General features: G+C 36.4%; 1 long non-coding RNA gene across 1 annotated transcript in view; it reads left to right on the forward strand.

The window, feature by feature from the left end:
• LOC134807833 (uncharacterized) overlaps positions 1–22,800 on the forward strand; it is a 133,120-nt gene that overhangs the window by 37,733 nt on the left and 72,587 nt on the right. The window lies entirely within an intron of this gene.

Here is a 22,800-nt window from a genome sequence, read left to right on the forward strand (position 1 = left end):
TCACACATGTGTTTACCCAGGAAAAAAGCTCAGGCAGTATTCTAATGAGAGGCTTTATGCTAAGAAAGAGCATAAAGACTGACCTTTGATTATTATACAAGTTTAATTATTTATTTATTTTTGAAGCTAATTTTATGATTCTTAACCAAGTGGCTGATATTGTGAAGGGGAGTTGCATTAGCACTTCCAGGACAGGGATCAGTATTGGCAAGCTGGCTACCTTTAGAATTCCTTGGGGATGCAGTAGGAATAGCCTTGGATTTGGGGCAGAAAAGCAGGGATAATATACTGGCTCCACAAATTATTCAGCTTGTACCACTCAGTTGTTGTCTGTGGGCCCGAGTTCAATGGCCCTCAATACCCATCTGCCTATAGTGATGATAGTGTTGCTATGGTAGACTGTTTTATTGTTAAAAATATTCCCTGCTCTTCCCTGGAGCAGGGGTGGGGGGGCAGTCCTTGTGTGAAGAAAATCCTTTTCACCACCACTGCCATCAGGCTTAGCTGTGTGATGTGCTTTGTCCAGTGGAGTACGAGCAGAAGCTTTGGAAGGCAGCACCTGCTTTGTATCTCTGTTTTGCAACTGCTGCAACATCTCTTTCTCTCTTGCATCTCTCTGCAACAAAGCCAGTGTATCAGTTTGTTGGGGTTGCCTAACAAAGCACCACACACTGGGTGGCTTAAACAAGAGAAATTTATTGTTTCATACTTCTGGGGGCTACAAATCAAAATTCAAGGTGTTTGCAGGTTTTTTTCTTTTTTCTTAAGGCTGTGAGAGAGAATGTTCCATGATTCTTCCATAACTTCCGGTGGTTTGCTGACAATCTTTGGCATTTCCTGGCTTGCAGAAGCATCATCCCAATCTCTGCCTTCATCTTCACAAGATGTCCTCCCTGTGCCCATATCTGTCTTTATGTCTGAATTTCTCCTTCTTATTAGGGCAATGGTCAAATTCAGTTATAGGTTCACCCTAATGACCTCATCTTCACCTGATCAACTAAATATTCTATTTCCAAATAAGATCACATTCACAGGTACTGAGGGACAGTACTTTATCATCTTTTTAGGGAGACACAATTCAACCCATAATGACCAGCGATGTTGCAGAGAGAGCTGCTCTGTCAGCCTGAGTCCTAGATTGAAAATACTGTGGAACAGAGGTGCAGCCAACACATACTGAACATGTATGTGAACAAGAAGTGCATCTTTATTGTTGCAAGCCACACTGATTTGGGCATTTTTTTTTTTGCTTCAGCAAAAACAAAAATAACTTCATGATATGATGATGAAATGAAATTAGATAAGGTACCTGGAAGAGCTAACTTGCATATCCCTATATGGGAGTGAGGAGTAGTGCTGATTGTTTCTTCCAGCTCTCATTCCACATCATAATAGAATTCTGTCTTGTGTTGTTGAGATCCCCCTAATTGAATAGAAAAGAAAACCAGCCAGGTGTGGTGGCTCATGCCTGTAATCCTAGCACTTAGGGAGGCCAAGGCAGGTGGATTGCCTGAGCTCAGGAGTTCGAGACCAGCCTGGGCAACACGGTGAAACCACATCTCTACTAAAATAGAAAAAATTAGCCAGGCGTGGTGGCATGCACCTGTAATCCCAGCTACTTGGGAGGTTGAGGCAGGAGAATTGCTTGAACCCAGGAGGCTGAGTTTGCAATAAGCCGAGATCGCACCACTGCACTCCAGCCTGGTGACAGAGTGAGACTCCATCTCAAAAAAAAAAAAAAAAAAAAAAAAAAGAAAAGAAAAGGAAAAAAAAAAAGCACTAATTTCTGACCCTGGCTCCATCATTTCCTGGATTTGAGCTGTCTCTTCTTGATTCTGGGTTCAGGTTCCCCATCTGTAAAATGAGGGATTTGTACTTTTCACGATTTCAAAGGCCCGTTCCAACTCTGATGTTGTGTGTTTTGCTCACATTCCTCACTGTTGGCTGGATGGGTTAGATCTCCCTGGTTTGGCTCAGAATCATTTAGCTGCTGAATGTGCGGCTTTTAGAGGCATGCTGCTTTTCGAAGGGCAGCTGTGGCTGAATAGCTAATGGATTTAATCAAAGAGGCAACAAATACTGCCTCATGAAGATAGGACTATGTTGAAGAGAAAGAGTTATTTCAGAATGCTCCATCCCAGGAAATGAATGGAATTGTCTGCCTGAGTCAGAGTAGCTGCCGAGTGCCTGCCCCAGTGATTGGGGTTTCTTTGAAGAACAACTGGCTCTGGGAGAAGTGGCCAAGTGTGGTCTGCCTCAGAGAAAATAAGCAGCCTTCCAGCGCTCAGCCCTAGGGCCATCTGGGAGAAGTTTCAGCTCTGATTCGAATGATGTTTCTGACTTTGGGCAACTCAGCTTCTGGAAACCACAGTTTGCTCATCTGAAAAATGGGGCTAAAAACAGATGGTCACGGGAACCTCAGGAACTCAGGTACAGGGAAAGGTTTTGAAAAATTGACAGTGTGCAAATACCATTTTTAGAGGAGTACATGGTAAATGAAGTGAGCTTTGGAATAAGCCATAGGTTTTCATCCCAGCCTTCCCTCTTACCCTGAGCAAATCACTTAATGCTTCAGAGCTCAAGTTTACTCATCTGTAAAATGGGGATAATTATTCTTACCGCATAGCATTGTTGGGAAGATTAAATGACATTATGTAAGTATCTTAACAGAGCTCACTACACATAACAAATGATGAAATTTTTATATTTTATTGACTTTTCATAGACTTAAATGTAATACATAAAATTAAAATTAGAAAGGAATTTTTGACATTTTCAAGTACCTCATTTTACAGATGATAGCACTTAAATGCAAATGGAAATTGAATGTCTTGCCCAAGGTCACACAGGTATTAAATTACACAAGTGAGATTACAACCCAGGATTCCTGACAACTCTTTTGTGATCTTTCTATGTCACTACGCTTCCAGTGAATATACTTTACTCCAAAAAAATAGGGTCAAAGGGGCATAACACATACAAAACCCAGACACAGGAAACCTAGGCCTTAGCTTCAGTCCCTTTGGCATGTCACTCCAGTAGGTTGATTAAAAGGGATTAGCCAATATGAGAAAGTTAGAACTCCTCATGAGGTTGTGCTGATAGTTTACTTTGGTTCTAGATTTAATCTTCATGGAAATGTGCATTTATTACTTTGTCACAGAATAAATATTTTGTAATTTTTTAATGTTCCTTCATGTTTGGTCTTTACCTTTGAGATTTTGAAACATCTCCTAGATACTTGGTAGGTAGGCAGGTATAGGCTAGGGCTAGGATTACAGAGGATGTTACGCCCAACTGGGAAAATTTTTGTGAGGGGCCTTCACAAAGGATTTTGTGCTCTCTTTTCCCAACATCACCAGCTCCCCAACTCAACTCATTACATTCTGAAAGTCTCTTTTATGAAATCTATGCCTTTGTGGGGGACCATCCAGAAATTGCTAAGGCAGTCCTTACTTTGGATGGGAGTGAGGAGATGGATGATAGGAAATCATTTTCATGCTCTTTCTCTCCCATATGCCCACCTGGCTCATGTGAAAGCATCCACCATTTTTGGAAGCCTAGAGGAGACAATACCTACCATTTTCTCCAACTGACTCTCTCTGCCTGAGAGGAGAAGAGACCTATCTGATTAATAGAATTTGGGGACAGTGCCTTACAGATGCATGGCCCCTTCTCCTCCACTCTCTCTTGCTTGCGGGGTATGTGTGTCTCCAACTTCTCTTCCATGTGATAAATGACCAGAAAAAGCTCTGCCATGGGATGGGGTGCCCTAGATTCTCCTGAAACTCTGTATGTGACTAAGCAAGTAAAATCCACTGTGAGGGTGGAGTGGGGAAGGAGTTGGCAGAGGGGATACACCACAAAACCCATCTTGGCCTCTAGGCCTAACTAACTTCTCTAGTCCATTTTTACCTGAGATCAAGCTGATATCTTCATCCTGAATCCTGTACTGTATATGTTTTTCAATGGATTCAGAACCAGATGGGATGAGCCTATTCCCAAGTAGAATATGTCATCAGCTCCTAGTTTTCATTGAAATATGGTTTAAGGGAGAAAGCTTTGCAAGTCTATCGAGATTGCTATATTAGTGATTTCCCACATAGTCAAATAACCCATTTTAGGCAGCTGTGACATTTTATAACTGGGAGGTAGTTAGATATGAACAACAGGTAGCTCAGACATTCACCTTCCAGTTCCTACTGCCTTTGAAGTTTCAGCTCAAGAAAACCTTCTCTGGTTCCTTGAACAACATAACCACGCTTCTGAGACCACAGTGCCTCGTTCACTCTTCCTCAATGGCATTAATCATTCTCTCTTCTCATGGTTGGTTGTGCCTTTCCCTCAGTGACCTTCTGTGTACCTGGGTTTACATTCAGCAGATAATATATTTCTCTATACATCTTAGTTAATATGCAACTGCATACAGTGGGCATTTGGATTAAAATTGATATTAGAAGAGGTAAAAATCACAAAAAAAGACTACTAAGGCAAATAATTTCTTATCTAATTAGGAAAATTATAATATATTGCAGTTGATTGAGTAGTTTAGTAGTAGCTCAATAGGCAATCCAAGTTTGTTCTCATTCTATGCAACAGTATTAGATATTTTTCTCACTTGGAATGTAGTCATTTTAATTCAAACTTGTATTTTCTCTTGTAAACCCTCCTCAGCTACTTCTATAGCTACTTGCCCCATGCTGTAGTCTCTTCAACTATAAACAAAGTAAATAAGTTTAGAAATAAAAATGTTAAGAGACGGAGTTTTAGAATTTAGAGATGATCTGGTACAGCCCTCTCATAAAATACATTGAAAAAGTAGGACCCAGAAAAATGAATTAACTCCCAAACATGCCAGTAATCAGTCAGTTAGTTTACACCAGACTAGAACTAGAGCCCTGTTGTTTAATATAAAACAGTTCCAACTTTGTATTCAGTCAGAATATTTTTATTCAGTAATAGAAACAGACTTAAAAAAAAAAAACCTGTACCAAAAAATAACTTGTAAACTTCTCCTTCTACATTTTCCTTTAGCCTCTTTTGACTCCATAAGTTCATGCTGAAAGCCTTTCAGATATTTACTCATTCAGCCAATAATTGTTTGTCTACTGTGCACTACTGCTATAAGCCCTAGGAATAGAGAGAAAATTAAGACCTGATCCCTGCCATTAATAAAACCACGGTCTTGATTATGTACACAGATAATTAGCGAATAGGGTCCTAGGATATTTACAGGATGCTAGAGGTGTATAGAGAATGGGGGTACCTAGAGTGATTTAAAAAGCTAGGGAGGACTTCCTGTAGGAGGCCATCTGGAAGATAAAGTTAATTAGCCAATTAACTGGATACATAGGGATTGAATGATGACAGAATACTTTAAGAGACAGCAGTGTGTTTGAAGGCGTAAAGAGTCAGAGAGCACCATGCATCAGCAATGTTGCAAGTATTTCAAGATTGCTAGAACATAGCATATGAGGTTAGAATGTTCTCATTCAATTCAAATTCAGCTCAGACACTTTTTATATAAAGAATAATGACCTATTCTCCTCATCTCCTCAGGCACCTCTTCGCAAGTTTTCCCTTTGCTTCATTTCATTATAGTTAAGTTTATTATTTTACATGTTATATATCTGTGTGATGTACATGTCCTTGGCGTCTGTTTTTTGGTCTGAGCCTTGAAATCCTTCTGTTGATAGAGTGAATTATTGAACCCTTCACTCTTTCCTGTATCCATCTGTAGTTTGCTCCAAAAAAGACAGTGTATTTCCCTCTGACTATAGGCTTGGCCATGTGATTTGTTTTCACAAATGGGCAGTTGGTAGATATGATGTAAATATGCATGTGCAATGGGCCTGGCCCTCCTGCCCCTCCGTCACTGCCATGAGATCTTCCTCCGCTCTCCACCAAGTAGCTAAATCACTTCATCCTGCACCAAGAATTAGACACTTAGAGCAGATCTGAAGATCTACACCGGCTGGACCCACAGCTTGAAGACCAGCTGTCTAGGCAAGCCGAATTGCTATCACCCCAGCTGACCGGTGATGAGAAGCAAACCTAGCTGGATCAGCAGGGCCACTCACATCTGACTCACAAGTGAAAAATAAAGGCTTCTGTTTAGATGCCACTAATTTGGGGGTTGCTTTTTGGACAGAAAAGATTGAAATGCCCTCCATATACCCTTGGCCTACATTGTCTAAGGAATGGTTGTGCAAGGTTTCAAAGGGTCTATACCTAGGTGACCGGGCTTCCCATCAACACACTCATTCCTTGCCATTTCTGTCTCTGTGAATCATTCTACCCATCCCCAGGGCTCCTTCTCTCAGGAAACCCTAGTCGAGATACCTAGGGAGAACAGACATCATCAATGGAGCTCATATTCCAGCTGAGGAGATAGGAAGCAACATTACATACAGTGAAATATGGGAGACCTGCAGAAAGTAAAATGTGGAACAACTAGGGCTACACTGGGCATGGAATGCGTAATCCAACCAGCTCAGACTGTCCTGGGAATGTGGGTGGGACCTGGGCTCTTTCAAATGGATGATTACAAAAGCTGAAAACTGTAAGAGAAGGTAGAGAACGGGACCAAAGCTATATGCACGGGGAAATGAATAATAGTGAATAATTTCATTATTGAAATTCTTTGAATTGTTGAAATTATTATTGAGCTCATCTTCTTTTACTGTTTCTGTTATCTTTGTGATATTAAGCACAGAATTTACTTACTTCTTAATATTGTATCTATCTGATGCTTAATATTCATTTGTCAAGTGACGCAAATCCTTACAGACCACCATAATTTAAAATGGCTGCATGAAATAATAGATTAACAAGTACTTTGGAACCCCCCCCCCAAATATATACAATTGTAAGAAGCAATAATTGTTCTTATTAAAAGGCTTACCAAGCATTTGGAAAAATATATTAGAATTTTTACAAAGTTAGATACTATTGTTACCAAATTCAGTTTTAAATAATGCTTTTCCATATTAGTGCAGTACTGAACTGTTAACATGACCGACATTTTCTCATCCATTATTCAATTTGATCTAATTGACATCTAAAGAGCACCTAGTGTACCCACCTGGAGAGAATGGCAGGAGAAAACCTATCCTACTAAATCTCCTAGGAATGGGGAGGACAAGAGACAAAGTTTGTAAACAAAGTCATCTGTCATTGCCTGATAAGGTAAAATTTCACCACTCATCTCTAGTCAGCCACAGCACATGGGTACTTATAGAGTGGGTATGAGGGATGGAGAAGGATGGGATTAGCATTATAAAAGAATCACTCTTGGATTGAGTATTTGCCTCCCTTCCACATATAGAGAACAAATAGGCTTGAAAATGATATGTGTCTTAATCCGTACCCCTCTCCCCCACAAGATGACAAGATGTTAAGGCCTGCCTTTAATATTTGTAGGTAATAACAGTTAAAATAATTTAGGGTGTGTTAGCAAGTCATAAATAAATCCTTATTAAACTTTACAAAGAAGAAATCATATAGGTTATTATCTCTTATACCGATAGTGTAACACTAGATATTAATAACAATAGTTGAAAAACACTTTTAATAATGAAAGCAAAGATATACTAATTAGAAATTATTTAAAAGCACTACCTAAACAATTTCTATGTTTAAGTGGAAATTAAAGCCGCAATATGTTTATTAGAAACCTAGTAAAAATAAAGAAACTGTAACAGAAGGTAGAGAATGGGACCAAAGCTATACACACAGGGAAATGAATAATAATGAATAATTTCATTATTGAAAGCATCAAAATGTATACATGTGCCATGCTGGTGCGCTGCACCCACTAACTCGTCATCTAGCATTAGGTATATCTCCCAATGCTATCCCTCCCCCCTCCCCACCACAGTCCCTAGAGTATGGTATTCCCCTTCCTGTGTCCATGTGATCTCATTGTTCAATTCCCACCTATGAGTGAGAATATGCGGTGTTTGGTTTTTTGTTCTTGCGATAGTTTACTGAGAATGATGGTTTCCAATTTCATCCATGTCCCTACAAAGGATATGAACTCATCATTTTTTATGGCTGCATAGTATTCCATGGTGTATATGTGCCACATTTTCTTAATCCAGTCTATCATTGTTGGACATTTGGGTTGGTTCCAAGTCTTTGCTATTGTGAATAATGCCGCAATAAACATACGTGTGCATGTGTCTTTATAGCAGCATGATTTATGTATACATATGTAACTAACCTGCACAATGTGCACATGTACCCTAAAACTTAAAGTATAATAAAAAATAAAAAAATAAAAAAATAAAAAGAAAGCATCAAAATGAATTAAGTTAATTAAGGATGAATGTTATGAAATTTTAATGTGTAGGAATAACAATAAAATCAAATTGTAGGAAGAAAGGGCAAACAGGGATTATAAGCTAATGCATTTACGCAAAAAAGAGTAGCACTGACAAATTCAAAATACAGTTTTTAGTTTTTTTGAATTGAGAATAAGTCATGGAAGCTCTATATTAATACATTTCACTATCTCAAAACTAATTTTTTAATGAAAACATAAACAATCAAACATGTTTCAAGAAGAATGAAAAACCTGAATAAAACATGTAATTTAAAACATAGTAGAAAACCTATAATATGGAATGACCCCAGGAACAGGCAATGTTAAATATTTTATGGTGTTATGGAATAATTCTCATGTTACTGAAGTTGTTTCAAAGCAGAGAAAAGACAGAAATTTCCCAAATTTATTTCACCAAAATGTGACAACGATAGCACAGAAGGAACAAAGATCTCATCTGTAGTTTTGAAAATGAATGGGAAAAACTTTATGAAATGCCAAGAAATTAAGATCCAGAACTGTATTTAAAGATTGGTATACTACGACTATGTCGGTTTTATTCCTGAAATAAAAGGCTGTTATAAAATTAGTTGTATTATTTTAATAAATCTTCATGTATTAGAGAAGGAACATTTCTAATAATCTCAAAAAGTATGAGAAGTCATTTAATGAAATTATTACCCATTCCAGATTAATGGGAAATGAAAACACATATAACAGCAACGTGTAGTGAACTGGAAATTATAAAGACACTTCTTAAACATTATAAAGAATATCTAAAATCAAGAACCAACTGCATACTAATGTTGAATAATTAGAGACATTCCAATTAAAATCAGGTGCAAGTCAAGGTCCTAAAGGCCCATTATCACAACCTTTCAAGAAATTAGACCATTCAGTAATACATGAAAGAGACATAAAAGTTTCAGCGATTACAAAGGAGAAGTAAAATTATCATTGGTAGAAGATGACATGTTTGCCTATCTAAGACAGCAAAGAGAGTTGATTATCCAGGATATCCAAGAGAATCAGTAACCTGTTTGAATGAACACACAAGTTAGTAACATGGCTGGACTTTTAAAATATGAAAATGAACTGTTTATGTAAGTACCAGATATGGCTAGATAGAAATTATAGCAGAGAAAAATAAAATAACAATAGACGAAACACTGTTGAACCTCTACAAGACCCAGGAATAACAGGAAACATGCAGATCTGTATAAGAAGATTGTCAACTTTCACAGCAGAATGTGAAGGAAACATGAGTAAATGGGAAGCATTTCATGTCCTCAGTTGGGAAAATAAAACATTTTAACTCATTTCAGGTTTAATTATATTATAATTTTTAAAATTTTATGCATTATATTTTAGATTTCAATGTAGTTCTAACCTAAGAATAAATAAATAGCAAAGCATGTTTGGAGGTTGTGGAAATCTTGAGTATGTTTCCTACCAGATGTTAAAACATGTTTTAAAATGACAATGATTAAAACAATGTACTGTTATTGACTTACTTGAACAGATGGCACACACAAACCGGGTGACTTGAGGAGAGTTGAATAAAGGAACTGTTTATAAAAGTGTAGGCAGATTTTAGAGAAACGACTAAGGAATTATATGCAATACTCCAGGCCAACCTTAGACATGAAAGGTGGTGAGGAGACAGGGGCAGTTATAAATCCACTGATGGGAGAACAGTGGAAGACAGACACCTGGCAGGTGCCGAGCCCTTCTAGAGGGACAAACTGACCCATGGTCAGAAGGAAGCTAAGGCAACAAATGCTCCAACATACCTTACCTCCTTCCTCTGTCTCCTGTGATATATTTCACTGGTCAAATCCAACCAGAAGCCAGAGAGCAAAGGAGTCCGTGGATGCAGTCCCTAGGCATTGGCAGACAGGGGACAGATAAGAGTGGACATAGTGATTAGATCCAGAGAGGGCATCTCAAATAACCACAGAAAATAGCCCACAAAATGCCAGAATTGACAATGGACTAGATTAGATAGTCCAAATGTACACTCTAAAATATTCATTCATTCAACAAATATTCAATGCATAAGAACATTAGTATGTTATAAATCAATAGAGAAAGTAGGATTATTCAATAAATGGCACTAGAAAACTGAGCAGCTCTTTGGAAAAATTAGATTAGTGCCTGTGCAGGACTGTGCAAATACACTGATTTCAGCACCCACTCCCACCTCTTTCCAACTTGGCTTCTTGTACCATAGAAGCTGGGAAGCTTAAAACCACAAGCTGTACAACACAATGGTTGAAAGCACAGATTCAGGAGCTGGACAGCCTGGGTAAAAATTCTAGGTCTGCCATCCAACAGCTTTGTGATATTGGGTAATCACTTAACTCTGTGTCTCGGCTTCCTTGTATGCAAAATGGGGATAATAACAATACCCTTTCAGAGAAGACTGTAAAACTTAAATTAGTTAATATCTGTAAAAGCCCTTAGAGCAATGCTTGGCATGCAATAAGCATTGCATAGTGTTAGCTTTGTTATATTTTTAAGGCATGGGTTTTGCTTAGGAGATACACGTCTAGATGCATATCTAAGAGATCCCAGTTCACTACACGTTCTCTGCCCATTGGAAGGCAGAAATGGGCACCATGAAGTGATAAGAGTGCCCCAGGAAACTGGGCCTCTTGGTAGAGTTATTTAACTGTTCTGGGGCTGCTAAAGTGGGAGTTCTTCTCTCCAGTCCCTAGCATACAGCAGTAGTGGGTTTCCCCTAAAATGCTCACATGGGGTGATCGAAGATTTCTTGCTCTTGGCTGTGTGGCATCCAAGTTTTGTGCCCTTACCCTCCTGGTAATTCGGTGAATTAGCTTAAACTATGTAATAAATCCCTCTCACCTTAAACCAGCTAAAATAGATCCATTATTTGACCAGTAAAGATTCTTGCCTTATGCCAAAATAAAACCCAGAAATTCAAATACTTGATTGTAAAATTAAAACATTTAACAATCAGAGAATAAATGTGAGCTCTTAAATGACTTCAGCTCGGACAAAAAATATTGTAAATATAAAGTTACTGGAAAAAATCTTGAGAGATTTGATCACACTGTTTATATATTAAAGGTCATAATTACATATATTTATATATATAAATCTTTATATATATGTACATATGTTTATATATTAAAGATCAGAATGAAAATACATATAGAGGATCATGAAGAAAATTTCAACGTGAGAGTAGTCATACTCTTAACATATTAGTGTTTATATAGATCATTATAAAAATATTAAAGCAGCAATATAAATAAATCCAGAAGACATCAAATAATTTATATTAAACACATTTATATTTAGGCCAGTTGAGGTGGCTCACACCTGTAATCCCAGCACTTTGGGAGGCTGAGGCAGGAGAATGGCTTCAACCCGTGAGGTGGAGGCTGCAGTGAGCCAAGATCATGACATTGTGCTCCAGCCTGGGTGACAGAGTGAGACTCCATCTTAAAAAAAAAGTATACATATATATGTATATGTGTATATATATATATTTATATTTAATTATAATTTATAATCAACTTATATTTAAATACAATAAATATATTCCAATAAAGATATATAAAACATGTGTTTATTGGTAATTTAAAAATGCAAATTAAATGTAAAATATCTTTTTTTTTCCTTTACCAATTTGGCAAAATAAGAGAAAGAATTAAAGGATTTAATTTTTATCCTGGCAAAGAAAGTAGTGAGGAAGTACACACATTCTCTGTTGGTGGGAACATAGATTGGTGAAATCATTCTGGAGGACAATTTGGTAACATTTACTGAGGCTTTATGCATCCTACTCCTGGCTCTAAAAGCCATGCTTCAAGCTGTGGCTGGTACATAGAAAACAGCTTGAAAACAAAATCTATTTCAGGCAATTGCTCACAGCCACTCCTGCCTATTCCTGACTGTTGCTCTCTGCAACTCTCTCTTGCCACCCAGTTCCAGCTTCAAAGACCACTTCGGATTTGAGAGCTTTTGAACCCTCCTTTAATGCCAAACCGTTCAGACTTCTCGGGTCTCCGGATTGGATTTTACAGCTCACTCAATCTGAGGTCCCACTCTAGTTTCCCAGTGTCTCCTTCAGTCTCAGAATGAGATCATTCCAGTTCTCCCTACCAAGCCCAGCCACAGCCCCCACTGGCTGGCCCTGCCCAAGCTGGCTCCTTCACCCACATTTCTCCTCATCCTTCTTCAGTGAATATTTAAACAGTCCCCAACTAGATCCACAGTTGATACGTTTTCGTCAAATGCCAAAGTTAATATATACCTTTTAGAATAAGTATAATTGAAAAGGCTCCTTACACGCTACATAGTGTTTTTTCTTTATTTGATATTATTGTATGTGACTGAACCAATCATATGCTATCTCTTGTTGGCAACTTTCAACAATATAATTTCTTTGACTATATTTTCTGTAGCTTTGCTCTAAGCTGTTAGCAATTACTATTCTCCTCAAATATTTTTGGATTCTTCCTGCTCCGGGGAAGTAAAATTCTTCTCTTCTCATTTAAGAATCAATAGATTGTGTGAGTCATGGCTTTAGCAATTTTGAAACTTCCCATCTTCTTTTTCTCCAAATTTTGAGCAAAATATGAATTGTCTTTCAATGGAGAAAAAAATGGAAAAGCTGCTTTTATATTCCTTCTCTATTTCTCACTGTATCTTCACTTAATATGCGCCATTTTGTAACAGTTAATTCTCTGTAGAAATCAAAATGAATTTTGAAGAGATAGTGAATGGGTTAGATTAAATGGCAAGTAGAGTCAGCCAGACAGGGATCTTTACTTTCTCATTTCAGCACCTTAATAGCCTTTCAGAAGTATTGTATCGACTGTCCTGGGGGAGAGGCAGCCATTGTGTATTTATCTTAAGATCGCCCACTTTAGTAGTTCAAATAGGATAAGAGTCCCTTAGGCGTGACTTACCTTACCTTCTTAAATGCTTAAAACACACACACACACACCCCCTCCCTTGTTAAGATTATTATTTTATTTTATTACATTTCTCATCTTTCACTATAGCTAGCCCAGATTTGTGCATGTCTTAATTTTTATTATGCTTAAATATAATCCACAAGCAAGATAAATAAATGTTAGAAATAATTTGCAGTCAGAGTGCAGAAACAGGGTTTGTTCATTATTTCTAGAGGCGTAAAGTTTCATCAAAACATATTTGTCAAATATCTTCCATGTGACATTCACTGGGGGCGCTGAGGGTCTTAATAACACTATTGATGAACACAGGGGTGGGGGAGAGCAGGTGAAATTTTAAAATACAGTAAGTGTTGCCATGGCGATATGCATAGAATGTTATAGAGCCTTATCAGAATGGGGGGCAGTGATGCCAATCATTCCTGGGAATTCTGCAGGGCTCTAGAGCTGATGTTTGGGGTTGAATGAATAACAGGAGAAATCCATCTAAATAGCAGAAGAAGGAATTTACTAAAGAGGGCGAGAAGCTGGAGAGTAGAACTGGCAGGAGATATGGCTGAAAGGCAAAGAAGAATGAGATGTATTGGAATAATAGATAGTAATAAGTGCAACCTCTTGAAGGGCAAAATAGACGCACAGCCAAACATGCCCAAACAGTTTTATTCATTCATATCATTTCTGGAAGCCTATTTCAAAGAAATAATGCTAAATATGGGAAGAAAAAAAGTACAAAGCTATTTATAGCAGGTGTTTTTAATATTAAAATATGAGAAACAATCTCAAAGCCCAACTATCCAGAACACTTTAAATTAATTCAATTATTATAAAATTTAAAAACCCTGCAGTTTCATTAGAAAATTAGAAAGAAAAATTGTCCCAAATTATTCTAAAATGATGTGTCAGTTATGGTTACAGTTGTATAAAACTTAAGAGCAGAGGGATTAAAAATAGAAAAGGATCATAAAAATTGCCACAGCAGGTAGTCAAAATGAATACTTTTTTCATTTATAAGATTTTAAGATGATTTATTAATATATTTTTAAAATAATTGTTAATGTCCACAAAAAGAAAACTCCAACCTAGTGAATTCCAAACTTCTGCACTTGGACTTGTACCTTGAGTCTAAATTTCCAATTAACATAATAGTCCTTTTAGTCCATGATGAAGTACAAGATGACCTTGTAGAAAAGGCGGATTTGAGAAATTAAAATTTGCACTTTCAATCAAAATATATCCTAAGAGTCATAATTACTTCTGGCTGATACAGAGTGCTATGTCCTGCTAGCCTGGCCCAGGGTCTTTCAAGATAAATTTGCAGACTTGCCGTAAGCTACGGTTTAAGTCCCTCACCCTGGTTACTCAGATAAGAAAAAGAGCTGTTGGCTGTAATTTGACTATAGTTCATGCTGCAGCACTAACTGGCCTCTCTTTGAGGCTCCCTATTCTCGTCTGAGAACTTGATCAGAGTAATCTTGACCTTGTCTATTTCATTAAACTGGACTTAGTTAAGACTGGCTCAGGAGTTGCCTGATATCCCGTGTTGAAATCTCCGGAGTTTGAACTGGAATTCTGGGACCATCGGATGAACGACATCAAAATCACTTTGGCAGCTCTTTTGAAAGCATATAAAACTGAGCCTCACCCTCAGAGATTCAGCTGGTTTGGGAGACGACTCTGGCAACTGTACATTTTAGAACCTTCACTAAAGGTGACTTCCTGCACCCTGTAATGAAATGGCTTGAACTTGACTAAACTTTCAGCTGATAATAATTATAGATTGTGGGGCAAGGAAGAACCCAGCTGCTTGTAAATACAGATAATGATCCCAAAATGGGCAGACACTGGGAGATAATTCAATCTGTGAAAGAAGGAAATCACAGTGAGCAAAATCTGTATTTTTAAAACATTTTCCCTGATGATTGACCCAGTCTGCACAGCATGTGGGTATAGAGTTCAAGCATAAAGTAACCATATTACTAGGCTGGGAAGTCAAACGTTAGTATTAGAGGATATCACATTGCCTGAGAATTGAAGAGGAAATCTTAAAAAGGAAGGAAACATGGGGGAGCCTCAAAATCTGTATACAAATTTCCCTTAAAATCTTGGCTGAATCCTAAAATGCATAATGCGGTCAAGACTTCAAAAGGCCCAGAGGAAAACAACCAATAAAATATTGAAAGAGCTGAGCACAGACTTTAGCAGCTTCCAAGTACAGGGTGGACAGAGTTTGAAATTAGGTACTATCAAGCCAGGATTTATAACAACTATGATAAATATGCTAAATAATATATAGGGAAATGTGGCTATAGTGGGAGAAAAGATGAAGACTGTAAGGAGAGGTATGAAAATTGCAAATAACAGCTAACTGTAATTCAATAATTAAAATATATGCCAATGAAAATTCAAAAATTACGATTAAGAGCAAATTTTAATAACAGAACTGATATTGAAGATAGAGTAGTAAAAATAATACTAGCTGAAACACAGACAAACAGGTTGCAAAATATGAACAGAGCTATAATGATCTGTGAAACAAAATCAAGTGGGCTAATATGTATGTAATTTACTAAAAAGAGAGAGAGAGAATGGGGAATTAATATTTGAGGGAGATTGACTGGAAAGTGTCTAATTATCAAAATTGGCAAACCGCAGATAAGGTCTGCAAATCCCACAAAGGATAAATGCAAAGAATACTACACCTAAGTATATCATAGTCAAACTGTAGTAAATCACTAATTTAAAAAAATGTCTGAAAAGCAACTAATTAAAAAATTAGAACTGTGTGGTAAATGATACATTACACATAGGCTAAAAATAATCAGAATGACAACCGACTATGAATTCAAAATAATGGTGACAAGAAGAGAATGGAGTGATATCACATTCCTAAAAATTAAAAATATAGTCTATATCCAGCAAACATATGTTTTAAAAAGGAAGGGGAAATGGTGACATCTCACATAAGTGAAAGTCAGTAAAATGTGTTATTAGCAGTCTCGCACTACAGCAACTGCTAAGTTCTTCATACTAAAGGAAAATGATAGCAAATAAAAATAGGGATCCACGAGAAGCAATAGAGAGGAGTACTGTGGTAAAGATGTGATTAATATGAAAGTTCTTTTTTTTTTTTTAAATTCTCTTTTAAAAAGGAATTATTTAATTATTTAAAGACAAAAACAACAATGTACTATGGGTTTTATAGCAAATTTAGAAGTAAACGATGACAACACTAATACAAAGAATGGAAGGTGGTGTATGTTTCTTAATTATACACCAGGTAATATAATATTAATTCAATGCCAAAATTCCTAGATCAAACTATAGAAAATTATACAAAGCTAAAAATTCAAAAAAAAAAATAGGTAGAATTCTGAAGACATTTCATTAACTCAAAAAAGACACGAAAGAAACAAATAACAGAAGGAATAAATAGAAAAATAGCAAGATGTTAGACTTAAAACACAAGCATACCAATAATTACACTAAATATAATTGGACTAACCCCTCCAATTAGGACACAATATTTTCAGAATAGATTTTAAAAAGACATAGTTATGCAGTGTTTATGAGGCAAACTTTAATTATAAAGACATAGGTTGGAAGTAGTAGGATGCAAATACTAAGCAAAAGAAAGATAGTGTAGCTGTATCATGTCAGGCAAAGTAGACTTCCAGACAAGGACTGTAAGCAGAGATAGAGGGATATTTCAAAAATGATAAAGGGATATCTCTCAGGAATAGCAGAAATAAATAAAAAATCTTTAAGGACATGGAAGATTTGAGCAACACTCAAATAACTTGACCCTATAGGCATATATAAAGCATCATGTTAAACAACTGCAGAAAAAAACATTATTTTGAAGTGTATATGACACATGTACTAAGATAAACTACATGGACCATAAATAGAGTCTTAACACATTTCAAAGCATTGAATTCATGCAGTATATACTCTCTTTTTACACTAGAATTAAACTAGAAATCATAAACAATATCTATAGAACATTTGAAAATTAAGGGACATATTTTTAAATAATGCTTAGGTCAAAGAAAAAGATCTATAAAGCCTATACATTTCTAACTAGATTCATCATGGTAAAAAAAAAAAAAAAGACTGAAAACAAAAATTATCACATTCCTTGAAACTCTTCACAGGTGACTGTAGTACACAAAGTGATAATCTCTGGTCTAAAGGATGCCACATATTTCCTAATTAACTTGTGTCTTGCCATTTCTCTAATCCATACCATCATACCTCCAAGCTTTTTCTACCGCTTCAGAACTTAAAATCTTTAAGGGCACTCTCATTTGCCCACAGGGTAATGTCCTGGTTTCTTAATTTGATATAAAATATACTTCATGACTATTTCTTGCTTATCCAACCTCTCTTATTTTCACTTTCACCTGTATCTTGCATTCCAGCTATAAAACCAAAACATGTAAGTACATTTTTATTGATTCAATGATGCACATTTTTCATATTTTAACATCTCTAATATTGGGATGTATTTTATGATCAATAGTATCATATAAACAATTTGCATATTATTTTGTATTAGTGCAAATTAAAAATAATGTTATGCTTTTTTTCATGAGTCTTTGATTAAACACATAGAATCTTGCTTCCTCTTTTGTGTGCATCTGGCAATCTAAACACTCAACAGTGTTCACAAATGCTGCATCTATGTCAACTTTTTAAAAATAAAAACTACTATTTGAGTGTCTACTATGTGCTGGCCTCTATGCAATGTGCTTACAGTACCTCTTTCTAAGTTTTATGACCACATGATTAGCAAATATTATCTTAGTCTCAGGGAGGTAAATTTAATAGCACAAAAGTCACACAGCTAGCTAAAAAGTGACACAATTGGGATAAAACACAAGACTATTAGGTCCTAAAGCCTTTGCCCTTCCCACTTCCCATGAGTCCTTTCCTGGCAATGCTCCATTACCTGTCAATTTAGGCGTATGATTTTCAGAGCTCTCACAGTATCTCTTTCACTGTATTGTAATGATTTTTCTTCCATATCTTTCTTATTTATGACACAATGAAATAATTTATTTATGTATTCTTAAGACTTAGCAGAGTGCCTGATACATAGCAATACCGCATAGTATGAAGTATAAGAAATTAATCGATGAGGTATCCCAACACGGTGACTTTCCTATCCCCTCTTCCAACCATATCCGTTATAGTGTCAGTGACACTGGAAGGTCAAACAATCTGAAGATAGGATTATGGTCGGGAACTGAGAAGCCTAACCTGTAAGGCAGTGACAAGAAATGGTTTTCATCTTAGCACTTACTCTTAGTGTTCAGAAATACTCTGTACCTGTCTTAGTTCAGTGAGAAGTGCAGGGATTCATACCTGTGTCATCTTCCCTGGACATGGCTGGGTGGGGGATGGGGGAGTGGCAGCATTCCTGTGATGGTTTGCTATCTGTGCTTCAAAGAATCCTGTTCTCTCCACCCTCAGGGCCTTTTCTGTTACTGTTCCCTGTATTTGGAAAAGTCTTCTCCTAGATATGGCTCTCTGCCACTCTCTCACTTTATTCAAAATTCTGTTTAAATATCGATTGATCAGAGAGGCAGACCTCACCATTCATTCTAAAACAGCACATTTCCCCATCACATAATTCACTATGTATTTATTGGACTTTTAAAATTATTTGTTGCACTTATGGACACTTCATATTATCTGGTATATTTTTGTGTGTTCACTTATTGTTTGTCTCCCCTATGTAAGCTGCATGAGGGCAGATACTTTATTCTGTTCACCAGCCACCTGAAGAATGCCCAGCATATAGGAAATGTTGAATCAATAACAATTGAGTGCAGTATCTTCTGTGTCTTTTTCCCCTGGTGGCAGTAGTAGCAAACAATAAGTATGAGAAAGGATATCTATGTTCTTAATCTATTATCCATAAGATGGATCAATTTTGCAAAATATATTGTGTTGATGCCTTACATATTCTGCATCTCTAACCATTTATGCATTTCTCATTCTTCTCTAAATTTTACACCTCTCCATCTCTCTCTTTCTGGTCTTTACCATAAGAGACATTCGCTGTTTCTCTAAGAAGAGAGAATTTCAAAACACCTTTAACTATCCAGTCCAAAGAACCATGCTTTTTGTTTCCTTAATGAATGATATTAATGAGTTCAGATTATTGACCCCTACACTTTAAATTATTCTCTTTCCCAGGTATTTTCTGAAAATAGTCCTCCAAAAAGCCTAGACCGTGATAAATTGGCTCATTTGTTAGTATCTTAAGGTCAGTTTGAGTATCAGTCCCAGTGCTGAATTTTCTTGTTTTCAGTGTTTGGCCTCTTGCAAGATACAGAGCCAAGTTAGGAAGAGAGGAAGAATAGTCTTGTCTTGAATGTTAACATTAAATTTAAAAACTTTAGGAAAGAGGGTAGTGCAGTTGTCTAGTTCAATCTGCATATTATAGAAAGTCACTAGTAATGGTTCCAATAACACATGGTGCTTTGTTCCAATAACACATTTAAGGAGTATATTGGTTAGTATATAGTTTCAGCACCTGGTGACAAAAATTGAAAGTAACAGTGGTATACACAAGGCAGAAATTACTTTGCTTCTTTCAAAAAGCCTGAAGATGCCATGGAGATGGCGGCTGTGGGCTATGAATCTCTCAGGAGCCCAGGCTCCTTTTGATCCAGTTTCTCGAACATTCTCAGAGTTTTCTTTGTCTATAAAGCCATAAATTGTGCACTACTTCATCTCCATGCCCGTCAGCAGGAAAGAGAAAATAGAGTTGGGAGGGGCACACCTCATCCCTCCAGGGCCCAGTCAGGAAACCGAACATCACTCCTGTTTGCACTTCCTTTTTCAGAACCTAGTCACACCAAGGTGCAAGATAAATAATATTTATTCTTGGAAGCTGTGTAGAGAACTCAATATTAGACTTGTTCTTATTGTAGACAGGGAGAGTGTTTAAAGGCATATAGCTAATAGTTTTTTGTCACAGGAATAGTGGGTAGGATATTTTTGGTGTCTTCAATCCTATCTGATCAAGAACCATCAGTGGAAGACTTGGAATTCTTCTGATTGATTTCCCTTATGGCCCAGAATGTGGTTTTCTAAAAATACAAGCTGATTATTTAGATAGAGTCACTAGAGCTGTTTTTCAGTTTTGTAGGTACAAAAAATATACGGGCAAAGATTTGTGCCAAGCCTACTCTCTGCTATGTTCTGAATGTTTCTATCCTCCTAAAATTCGTGTGTTGAAGTCCTTAACCCCAAAGTGAGGATGTTAAGAAGTAGGACTTTGGGGAGGTGATTAGGCCTTTGGAGAGATGAATGGAATTCATTTCTACATGGAACAGGCCCTGGAGAGACCTCTCAATCCTTCTGCCATTTGTGGTTAGAGTGAGAAGACAGATGTCTATGAGGAAGAGGGTCCTTTCCAGACACCCAATCTGTCAAAGCCTTAATGTTGGATTTCCCAGCCTCCAAAGTATGAAAAATAAATTTTTGTTGTTTATAAGCTACCCAGTTCAGGGTAGTTTGGTATTTTAATAGCAGCCTGAATGGACTAAGATATTCTTTAAAAATGGAGCTAACTTAGAATGAGAAAAATAGCTATTGATTGGCACAGGCAGTTTGTGTTTAACAGGATCATATGGGAAGCTATTAGGAAAGCCAAGGGATAATGGGAAGTGTCTGAATGAGTATAAAGAATAACAAAAGAAGCCAGTTATTTCAATAAAAGTTCATAAAAATTATAAATATAAGTGACATCTGGAACAGGCCTTACAGACTTTTAGAACTTGGAGGATATTTAAAGATCATTTAATTCATTCTCCAACTTTGAGAAAAAAGGAACAGAGGTCCAAAGTGGAAAAGTGACTTGATGAAAGGTCTCATAGCTCATCACAGGGAGAATGAGGCAAAATGAAAACAAAACAAAACAAACATATTTCCTTGTTTCTAATACAAGAGTGTTTTTCAATTTAATTTACACTGGATTTCATTGATTGTTTCATTTATTGAATTATTCATTCAACAAACTTAAATATTTTGAAAACTTATTTAAATAAATAAAAACACAGCCATATAATTACCACCCAGATTAAGAAATAGAATGTGATCAGCACCTCAGAGGGCCCCTTAATATTTCTCCTATTCACTGTGTTCTATCCAAAAGTAACCACTATCTTTATATATAACACCATAGCTTAGTTTTGTTATTTTTAAAACTTGGTGTAAACAGACGAATATGTACTCTTTTGTCCAGCATTATGTTAATGAGATTCATCATATTATTGCATGCAAGAGCAATTCAATGACTTTTATTGCTGTAGAGTATGCCACTATATGAATACAGCACAGATTGTCTACTGTACTGTTGGAGATTTGAGTCTTCCCCAGTCTTTTGCTATGACTAATAACACTACTTTTAAGATTCTTGTACGCATCTTTTGTTACACCTATGTACACATTTCTAGGATCCATACCTCAGTGAAATTGCTGGGTCATAATGTATAAGTATTTCCAAGCTTAGCAGAAACTTCCCAAAGATACTGTTATCAGTTTAAATGCCCATTAATCGTGTATGTGAGATCCAGGGACTTCACATCCTCAGCAGCACTTGGTATTGTCAGTCTTTTCAATTTTACTTTGTGGTTGGTGTGTAGTGCAGAGTAGAAATAAAAAGAACTTCCTTAGCTTAATAAAGAGTTCCTACCAAAAATGTACAGTAAACATTATACATAATGTTGAAACTTTAGAAGCTCTTTCTTTAATATTAGGAAAAATATGAAAGTACTTGTTAACATGGTTTCTATTTAATCTTATACTGGATGTTCTAGTCAGTGTAGTAAAACAAATAAAATGAAATAAAATAAATAAGTAAAAATATGCAGGAAAATTCCGAAAAGGAGGTCCCGAGGGATGATCAGTCCTATTGGCTATTAAAATAATAACTAAAGCTACAGTAATTTTTATGGCATAAACCTAAAGCATTAAAACACAGACCAATGACAAATAATATAAAATTAAGAAATAGACCCACATATAGATGAAAAAATGTAGAATATGATAAACAGGACATTTCAAGTCAATAGGGAAAGAGGGCTTATTCAACTGTGTAGCCATTACAATAATAAATTTGGATCTATACCTCACTTCTTAATAACAGAATAAACTGCAAATAAATTAAATATTTAAATCTGAATTAATGAAAATATAAACCTACTAGAATAAAACACAATATAATTTCTTTAAAAAGGGCCTGTGTAGCGAGATACAAAATAAAAAACTGATACATTCTATTTCATAATGGTATGGCAAAATCACCAAAATATAGGCAAAAGTAATTGTAACACATTCACAAACAAAGGGCTAATAAGCCATTTGCCTTATTAAGGCAAAGAGCTAATTTTCCCAATTTGTAAAGAGCTTCTCTCAATTTCTAGGGGAAAAAAACAGATTTTATTTATTTATTTAATTTATTTATTTTGAGACGGAGTCTTGCTCTGTCACCCAGGCTGGAGTGCAGTG

This window comes from Pan troglodytes, chromosome 12 (assembly GCF_028858775.2).
Source record: "Pan troglodytes isolate AG18354 chromosome 12, NHGRI_mPanTro3-v2.0_pri, whole genome shotgun sequence".
NCBI classification, from domain to species: Eukaryota; Metazoa; Chordata; class Mammalia; order Primates; family Hominidae; genus Pan; species Pan troglodytes.